The sequence below is a fragment of the Helicoverpa armigera genome, chromosome 21 (genome assembly GCF_030705265.1).
Source record: "Helicoverpa armigera isolate CAAS_96S chromosome 21, ASM3070526v1, whole genome shotgun sequence".
Classification (NCBI taxonomy): domain Eukaryota; kingdom Metazoa; phylum Arthropoda; class Insecta; order Lepidoptera; family Noctuidae; genus Helicoverpa; species Helicoverpa armigera.
In genome coordinates, this window is record NC_087140.1 from 3,983,119 (window position 1) to 3,992,702 (window position 9,584).

At 34.7% G+C, this 9,584-nt stretch overlaps 2 long non-coding RNA genes across 2 annotated transcripts; one reads left to right on the top strand and one right to left on the bottom strand.

Annotated features, from left to right (window-relative positions):
• The first annotated feature begins 3,086 nt into the window (after window positions 1-3,086).
• On the top strand, window positions 3,087-4,699 carry LOC135118356 (uncharacterized). Its single transcript, XR_010277534.1, has 3 exons — window positions 3,087-3,693; window positions 3,782-3,959; window positions 4,525-4,699. It is a non-coding gene; the product is annotated as an uncharacterized LOC135118356 (long non-coding RNA).
• A 340-nt stretch (window positions 4,700-5,039) lies between these two features.
• Window positions 5,040-5,837, bottom strand: LOC135118375 (uncharacterized). Its single transcript, XR_010277541.1, has 2 exons — window positions 5,550-5,837; window positions 5,040-5,439 (listed from the first exon to the last, which is right to left on the bottom strand). It is a non-coding gene; the product is annotated as an uncharacterized LOC135118375 (long non-coding RNA).
• Window positions 5,838-9,584: the final 3,747 nt, after the last annotated feature.

Sequence of the window (9,584 nt, forward strand, 5' to 3'; positions counted from 1 at the left end):
CTATAAGTGAGATCTACAATAATTTAATTGTGTACATGTAGATATATTAATTAACTTAAAACGAAAAGGTTATCAAAACGAGATAAATTCGAGCAGAAAAAAGCCTATTTAATTAGGTCAGTACCTATTTTTCGCACAAGGAATTAATAACATTAATAATTTTGTTTGTAACGCAGCGTACCTACTAGAACCTACTTATTTTATTTTTTTCATAAATTCTCTACAAAATTTAAATTTCGAACATAAAACCAACCACTACCATAAACAAAATTTCATTACTAACCTTATTTCAAACGCTACATAACCGCAGTAATGAAACTTTTTAAACGTATTTTTTAATTGCGTTGAGTTGGCGCTACCGAAAACTGGTCATTCATCCCGCGGCCATATGGGAGCGCACGATGCTGACATAATGTATAGACAGGCCACGTGTGTTATTTGCATATGGATTTGTTTCTTGAAGAAGTATGTGTCTACGAATAATATTGTGTTGATTAGAGTTAGAGGTTGAACTTTGTGTTTACAGGCTGGTTATAGTAAAGAAAAAAAATGTTTAGGGAGAAAAATAATACTGAGATGACCGGCTGTCATTGAACATCTTTGGCAGTCGATACGGGTATAGGGTTGCCCGGGTAACTGGGTTGAGCAGATCAGATAGGGCTCCATGTAAGACACTGGTACTCAGCTGAATCCGTTTAGATTGGAAGCCGTCCCCAACATATTTAGTTATTTGGGACATATTTGGGAAAAGGATGATGGGTAAAATTGGCCGGTATATCCAATGAAAACCATTCGCATATCAAATGATAGCTTATACCCTAAGCTTCATTTTTTGTTATGGGCACAACCTTGTAAACCACCGGAGAACGAAGATATAACACCTGATAGCATAGGACAGCCCATGGAATTGAACCACCTCAGTGCGTATGGGAGGGATGTTTAAGTGCATTATTATTGTCAATAATTGTCAGAACGAGTCACAGAAGGTATCTGTGCCCATATTTTCCAAGTTTATTGAAAAAAAAAGATTATTTAGCAGGTAGTATTTACAACGTATGGTGTACGTATTCCGCCGTTCTGGTGAGTCTAACCGGTAAATCCAATAAAAACTATTCGCATATCAAATGATAGCTTATACCCTAAGCTTCATTTTTTGTTATGGGCACAACCTTGTAAAACCACCGGAGAACGAAGATATAACACCTGATAGCATAGGACAGCCCATGGACTTGAACCACCTCAGTGCGTATGGGAGGGATGTTTAAGTGCATTATTATTGTCAATAATTGTCAGAACGAGTCACAGAAGGTATCTGTGCCCATATTTTCCAAGTTTATTGAAAAAAAAAAAGATTATTTAGCAGGTAGTATTTACAACGTATGGTGTACGTATTCCGCCGTTCTGGTGAGTCTAACCGGTAAATCCAATAAAAACTATTCGCATATCAAATGATAGCTTATACCCTAAGCTTCATTTTTTGTTATGGCCAAAACCTTGTAAACCACCGGAGAACGAAGATATGACACTTGATAGCATAGGACAGCCTATGGACTTGAACCACTTCATTTTGTATGGGAGCGATGTTTAAGTGCATTATATTATTGTCCATATTAGTCAGGACATATCACACGAGGAAATGCTATCTCCAATAATGGAAATAATATACGGTGGTAGAAGTAAAAGTTTTTATGTTTTGTTTTGCTATTAAAACAATTATGCCTAGTTAAGACCGATTTTAATTGATAATCTACCCTAGGCTTATTTAAATAAGTGATAAGTTGACGAAAATACATCATGCAATGAATTTTACTACTATGGATATTATTTTAACAAAAAAAAAATGGTGCAAAAAGTATAACTCTTTTGTGCCCGACTGTACTTATTTCCGGTCGATTCTTGACATGAACGGTTTTATTTCAGTAACTGTAGGGTATAAGCAATAATCTAATTCACATTAGAACTTTATTGGTTATCAGGCCAGGGTTCATACAAAATTGCCCATCATCCTTTATTTTACATTAATTTAGTCTACATTAAGTTTAGAACTTTAAAGGAGAAGACAAGACCTAGCTTATTGGGGCAAAAGATAACCTTTTGTTTATCAAGTCCCCCGCGAACATTACTTAGCACAATAGTATTTAGTCAGAAATATTGGACGAAACAATCGTTAGCAATTCATAGACATAATATACATATATATAATGTACATGGTACAATGACCCATTTAATAATTATTTATTTATTATTACAATGAATGACAAAAAAAACTGGTGTCAAAAATCGAAACCACAACTTTTTTTTCATTATAAATAACTAATACACTCCAAATCCGGCTCAAAAAAGAAATGTACATTGAAAACAAAATACCAAATCTACTTACTTCAGAAAAAAAATCTCAATAAAATACTGACAAATAATAACGTCTCTCTGATCAATGGTCAGATAGAACAATTAGCGAACCTAGGGCGGGTGTCACCGTTTAAATCTCACATCGAACAATTGATCAGATTAGTTGAATTAACACTAGTTGAACGTTCAACTGAGTAGCCGTAGGCGGGTTAGGTCTTAGGAGTAAGGAAAGATGAGTGGAGATACCATATTGCAGGTCGGTCAGCCGCCTTCTTCAAGGTCAAATTCGTACGGTGGGCAAAACCAAACGATTAGTCACGAGTGAACTAACAAGGCGTTCGGGTTCTTTGAGACGTCTGTCAACGATTTTTGGTATTACAATAATGGTCGGGTCCAGAGCAGGCGTGTAAGGTCAGAGACAGTAACGTTCCTAGTCTGATCACCCGCATTTTGGCGCGCTACTTTCTTAGGCATTTTTTCATGGTTAATCATCAAATGACCCCTCCCGCTGTGGGCTAACAGCGTGAGAGAGTGTCAGACTCTCACTGAATAAAACCCATCATGTTCCTTCTTAAGCCCTCTACGTGCCAGGGCTGCGTTAAATCTTTCGAACAATCCTGCAGCCGCGGCATCATTTTGTTCTCTATGGCCGGGTCTAATAGATTCGTAGATCTGGAGCGCGGATGTGATCAATTGAGCAATATAAAAGTGAAGATGTGCTACTCGGCGCTGAGAACTGCTATGCGATTCTGTAACAAACACATCATCGATGCTAACAACGACGAGTTCACAGATGTCGCATCGTAGACATCGCTTTTAAAAACAACGTTGATGAAAACCGTATTCGCTTAGCTCAAAAGCTCGTCGACGATCTGCCGAACAACGATGACGGGTAGGATGTTTACAGTGTTGCCAAATTTCTTCTAAAGCAATTTAAAGTATAATCGAGAAAATCTCGACTAACGTTTTTTGGCGTTATTTCGACATTTTAAATCAATGTAAATGCATAATATGTATGTATAAAACACATTCTATTCGATAAGCAACGAATATTTAATTAATCATATCATTTTCGACATAGAAAATAATGACTCAAATCTTTGACATTTGTTATAATCTAGGTTATGTAGTATAATATATAGTCTGTGTCATTTCAAAACTTTTCAATCAAAATCAAAACAAACATTTTGCTCATAACTGGATTATATCTTTATTTATCTAAATACGAGATTTCAAAGCTCCAAATGGCTTTAAGCGGTCAAGTGGACTTTAAAAAAAGTTGTACCCCTGACCAACGGCATTCTACTTGTCCTGTGTTTTAGTTTGGTTCCAAAACTTTCGAAGGTAAGTACACAGTACGTAACATTTACATTTTAATATACAATACAGTCTTTGTGAACTACGTCTATTAACTAAAATATTTATCTTTTAGTGTCTCGCAACGCACTGCCTTCGTTGAGTCAGCTGGAAGAGCTAGTAAGCTTTTTGGAAAGCAAACCATGTTTGATTATGATGGGCCATGATCGTACTGCAATGCGAGCAGTCATCAGGCACGATCCGAAAACAAGTGACGTAGTGGGTGTATGAAAATATTGGAGCAGTGGTGTAAGGTTAGTAATCAATAATCATTTATGAACCTACTAGCTTTTGCCCGCAACTTCGTTCGCGTGGAATAGTGACTACCAGCAGATTTTTGATTTGACCAATAGATGGCGCTATATGTCCGGAATAATTTTAATTATAAAAATAATATTTTTTTTTGTAATAAAAACTATCCTATGTCCTTTCTCAAGTTTCAAACTATGTCTGTACCAAATTTCACACAAATCGGTTCAGTAGTTTAGGCGTGAAGAAAAGACAGACAGACGGACAGACAGACAGACAGACAGACAGACAGAGTTACTTTTGCATTTATAATATTAGTTTGGATATAGTGTGTGTTTACTGTTGCATTGAATCATGGTAAGTATAGTAGGTACTCTTTTACATTGTGTTTTGTATGTATTAGGTACTAAATCAGTATTTACAGCAGGCATATACAATGATTTTACTCTATCCTTCAAATTCAATCATAAAGGCATTTGAAATTGCAACTGAAAGTTAAACCACACCAAGCAAATAGTTGTTTTATTTATTTTATATATTATTATCATATAATTTTTGCTTGTGTTGCAGCACTAGAAGGACAAAAGGGAGCAGTTCAGAGGAAGTCCAGTTCTATAGCAGCTGCGAGGCAACATGAAGAATTTGTCAGAACTCGGTGTAATTGAGTTAACAATACATTCCATTATGCGAGGAGAATGTTTTGGAATCTGAATTTAGATAAATAAATCCATGTTCATTATAAAATACAAAAATAATAAAAGACATGTTGAATTAAAATATTGTTTTATTAATTAATGATTACAGAAAAGTTAAGTATTTTTATAAAATTACTCGATACCTGCACACTATTGTGTAATGTTAAAAATGTTTATATTACTATTTAACATACACAGGTAAAATACATATGTATTGTTAGAAGGTGTCACACATATTATTGTTTATTAAATAACTTCTAGCATGACGTCCACTGTCCAAGTCACTGCTAGAGTCCGCTTGTTTGTTAACCGAGTCACATTGCTTCTACCGTACTTATGAATAATATCTGGATGGTTGATGGCATCTACTGTATATTGTTGAGTCCTGAGGCAGATGCCTGTGAGACATTGTTCTTGCAATGTCACATAGCATTATTTGGTACATAAATCCCACTAACCAAAAAATTTACAGTACATACAGGTACATAAGGTTGATGGACAGTAAGTTTTAGGCACCTATCCACTGTACTGTAAGATGATTTATATTATATTGATTAAGTGTAATATATTGGTGTGGTTGCTAATTCCTCCTTAACGATTCGCCTTAGTTAGGAAAGGAGAAATCTTTCAACTGTCTTATCTGTTCTTCAGTCAACCTTAATATAGTTTCTATCAGAAGTTAGTAAATCCATAATACGTATCACGGAGGCCTGACTTCTTATTTATTTAATGATCTTGATGTTTAGTTTCTTCCAACAAAAAAAATCATACAGGAAAGGCGAACTGCCATCTAAAACATTAAAATAGACGTAAACGTTTCAGGAATTAAAGTAAGATAGACAAAACATCATAAAAACATATTTTCACATTGCATTTTATTAAATAACTTGTTTTACTTACATTTTAATCGCCTTCATCCAAGAAAACATCCACAATTTACAAGCTTTTCGGTTTGACAGATAAAATCGAGGGCGAAGGCGAGGTTGTCGTTGCAGGCGAGGATGTTTCGTGTTGCTGAATACCGATTTTCATACATTTGGCACCAAATGTTAGTTCTATGTCACGCCGTCAACATCGTTGAGGCGCTAGGATCGCGCAATTTTAACTAATGAATACCGCCGACTGTTCATCTGATGTTACAACGATGATTTCTTGGTTGTAAAGATGTTTTTCCTTAGTGAATCGCACCCCTGCATGTGCTCTGAAAGTTGATTATTTTTATTTTTTACTTTCTGTTCGCGAGTTTGAAGTGTTAGTGTTTATTTGAGTTGCGAGTGGTCATTTGGTACGTTAATGTCATGTACCTAATTTAAGTTAAAAAAAAATCTATAAGCAACACCTGATTTCTGTACCTAATTGTTGATTGAATACCTAACCCAGTGTAAATTACTTGCGGTCTCCAAAAAAAAAAACGCAAAATTAAGTTTTTTTTTCTTTTGAATGTGTCCTTTTTGATGCCTTGTTTAACCACACTTACTATCTACATAATCCCTCAGAAATTGCAAGACGAACTTCAGCGAGTCTTATTCAAAGCTATCTTTCATATTACTGGCATACAGACGCGACTGGCACGAACTGAGGATCAATTAACTCCGTCTGGAATCACAATTATTTAGTACACATGTTCAGTGGAGCTGGCTGACTGTACGCATGCCGTTCTTTATTCGAAAATTTAAAATAAACCGTTCTTTAGAATGATATGTAACCTTTTTGCTGTGGAATGGATAGTTTTCTTTTTTTGCTGATTAGGTCGAAAATAAATCTTTTATCGTGTTCACTTTGAAAACTTTCATTTATTGTTTTTATGGAAAGCTATGGAAATTAATGTTTAACTGCTGAACAAAATATTGCATTTTGATAAAAATTGCATAGAGAGAAGCCGTTTTTTAAAGTTCAATAAAAATATTGAATTAAACTAGTTGTAAACTATCGTATTGTTAGTTGATCTAGCAATGTCCTTATAAAGACTTAAAGCGGTATGAAAATGTTTCACACATAGTTTTAGGTTTCGTACTGCTGCCAATAGGTGTCTCAGCATTTTCCTTAAATTCAGATTAAATGGTTGTCTTCTCTGAAATTGAAGATACCTACGCCATTCAAGCTACATTCACCTAAAGGTTTATTACCGCACAACTTTTAATCACCAGCTTTAGTCAATTAAAATAAAGCATCTTATAAGTACCTAACGCCATAAAACCTAGAAATATAACACCTACACATAAAACGAAATTAGTGCTCATACGCCTACTTGCGAAGCGTCAAGTTACCAGATCTTAATTTAAATTGTTCTTCACATTATGAGCACATTGCGGGCATGAATGAATCATAGAGAACAGGCTAGGTATGCAACCTACCATAGTAGTTAATAGGCTTAATTTATAACTGTTTTAACTATTTTCGTATTTTTTTTTTCAAACAACATTTATTATTTGTCTTTTTCCAGGATAACTTTTCGTTTATACAAGGTGCTACAAAATTAGGCGTTAATCCTGTCTGAATGGATGATGTATATTCAATGCAAAAAGCGTTTTCATTTTTTGTGGTAATTTTTACACTGGGCCTGCAGTTTGTAACTGGACTGGGCTGAACCCTCTTTCAGCTTTACGGCTTTTTTTTAACACTGTATATTCTTCTAAAACCATCAAATATTATATAGCCCTGTTTTTAAATAGGTTAGTTAGGTATGTACCTGAATAATTTGTATTATTTTAATCACGTATCTAAAGACCAGTTTTTTCTTAGTCTCTATTACTAAACAATATGCAGAACAATATCATAATTAAAGTAACACCTATATCAAACCATGACTCGCGCAAATAAATATTCTGTATATACCTATACCTGAAAATTTTTATTGTATTGTATACCTGAAAAACTGTATTGTATTATATACCTGAAAAATTGTATTGTATTGTAATACCTGAAAAAGAAGAGAAAAGAGAAGAAAGAAGATTGCCACAAAGAAGAAAGAAACAAACTAAGTCTTGTTCCTAAGTACTAGTGCCGCAGGAGTGTATGTCCTTACTCCTGCTGCTTCAGTGCTTATCAATGAGTATTTAGTGATACAGCACGTCGAATGAAGATTCAGAAGAAAGAAGATCTAAGAGGATTGCGTCAAGATTACTTTTTTTTTACTGATGATGATGTTCTTTTGTTTTATTACTCTATGTATTTGAATTTCTATTGTTTTTTTCTAGATGTGGCTTATTTTTTAATGTTCTTTTTTTATATACTTGCAGTGTTCTTTTTTTAGGCCGTGTTCAGGAGATTCAGATTATTTTTATTTATTTTATTTGTGAATGAGTAGATTACTATTGTAATCGTAGAACTTTAACTATGCAATTTACTCTTTACAGGAAGAAAGAAATCTGTGTCATATTATTTCATAATATTTGAGACGATCCTTGTAAAATTAGAAATTAGGTAGGTACTCAGGTGACACCTGCACTATTTTTTTCAACAATGTTTTTGTAAACGAGAGTGGATGCTTTGAAATATTAATATTCGTCTTCTATAGGTACAGTACTTTGTAAAAAGTAAACATCATAATGAAACTCCGTATTTTTACCTATCTAATTACAAGTAAGTATAATAACACTTCATATAAAAATAAAACCAGCATTATAACTTTACTACCTTCTTGCAAGATATTGTATCAAAATAGAAATGTTCCTATTTTGGTCCTTCGAGTCAACTTCCAACAAAGGTCTCAAAGGTCAAGCGATTTGAGCAGCTCTATGAAACCTATCTATATAATTCTAATTGTAGGTTCTATACATTTAATTATTTACTAGCGACCTGCTCCGGCTTCGCACGGGATAAAAATATTTCCTCTATGTACATAGTAAAGTCGGGATAGAAAATGCGACTTTGTTTTATGTAGTGATATTATATTCTGAGACCAATCTCTCTCAATGGAAAGCAGAATTTTGAAATGAATATCTTGGATAAACAGTAGGTATAGACTGCTGAAAGTAGCGCCAGTGACAGAGAAAATGCGAGGTAACATTTATCGTGATCAGAAGCTGTGAAACGCATGTTGTATGAATGAGAATGGATGAAGAGGCTGAGGTAGATCGAAAAGGTGGTGTCATGGATAAGAAGGGAGTGATAGTATGATGAGTCGTGGTGGCCTAGTGGGTTAACTCGCCAACCTCTCAAGTGAGAGCGCTGGTTCGATTCCAGTTCTGGCAAAGCACATGCCAGAACTGGAATGGAATTGGAAATTTTCTAAGTTTGTAAGTAAGTTTATCTTAGACACCAATGACTGATTAAAGCTGAAGGAAAACTTCTCGAGGGAATCTGGACTTAAGTCTGAAATCACCTTCCAGCTTGAGCAAGCACGCTGATTAACGCTCAATCTTTCTCTGTGTAAGGGGGTTATTGTCCATCAGTGGGACGATAAAAAGGCTGATGATGATGACGATAATATGATGGCTACCAAAGAAATAAAGAGAAATAAAAGCAGATACATATTACGCCGACTCCAAATAACTTGGGAACAGGGCAAGAAGGAGAAGAGTATGCTTATGTAAGACAGAAGGAGAAATATTTTTTGCTTAAATAAATAAACTATTAAGAATAACGCAATTAAATACCTTAGATACTACAAATGAATTCATATGGGCGGGCAAGTATATGATAAGCTTTTCCATAAGTGTTCTTTTAATACATGAAAGTAGCCGAAAAAATATATACTGTCTCAAATAGTTTATTACAAAAGTGTAGAAGCCCTGAAGGCTGAACCCCACACTAGGATTCCCTGTGTTGTGGACTCCAGTCTCTTTCAATCCGTGACCATAAGGTGAGTACAGTAACAAAGACAATAGTTTAAATCCACGATATCCAATATTACATGAAGGTGTTATTTGCTGTAGGTAAATGGCTATCAATATTCACTGAAGCCAGTCTTATGTTACTTTAAAGTTATGTTAA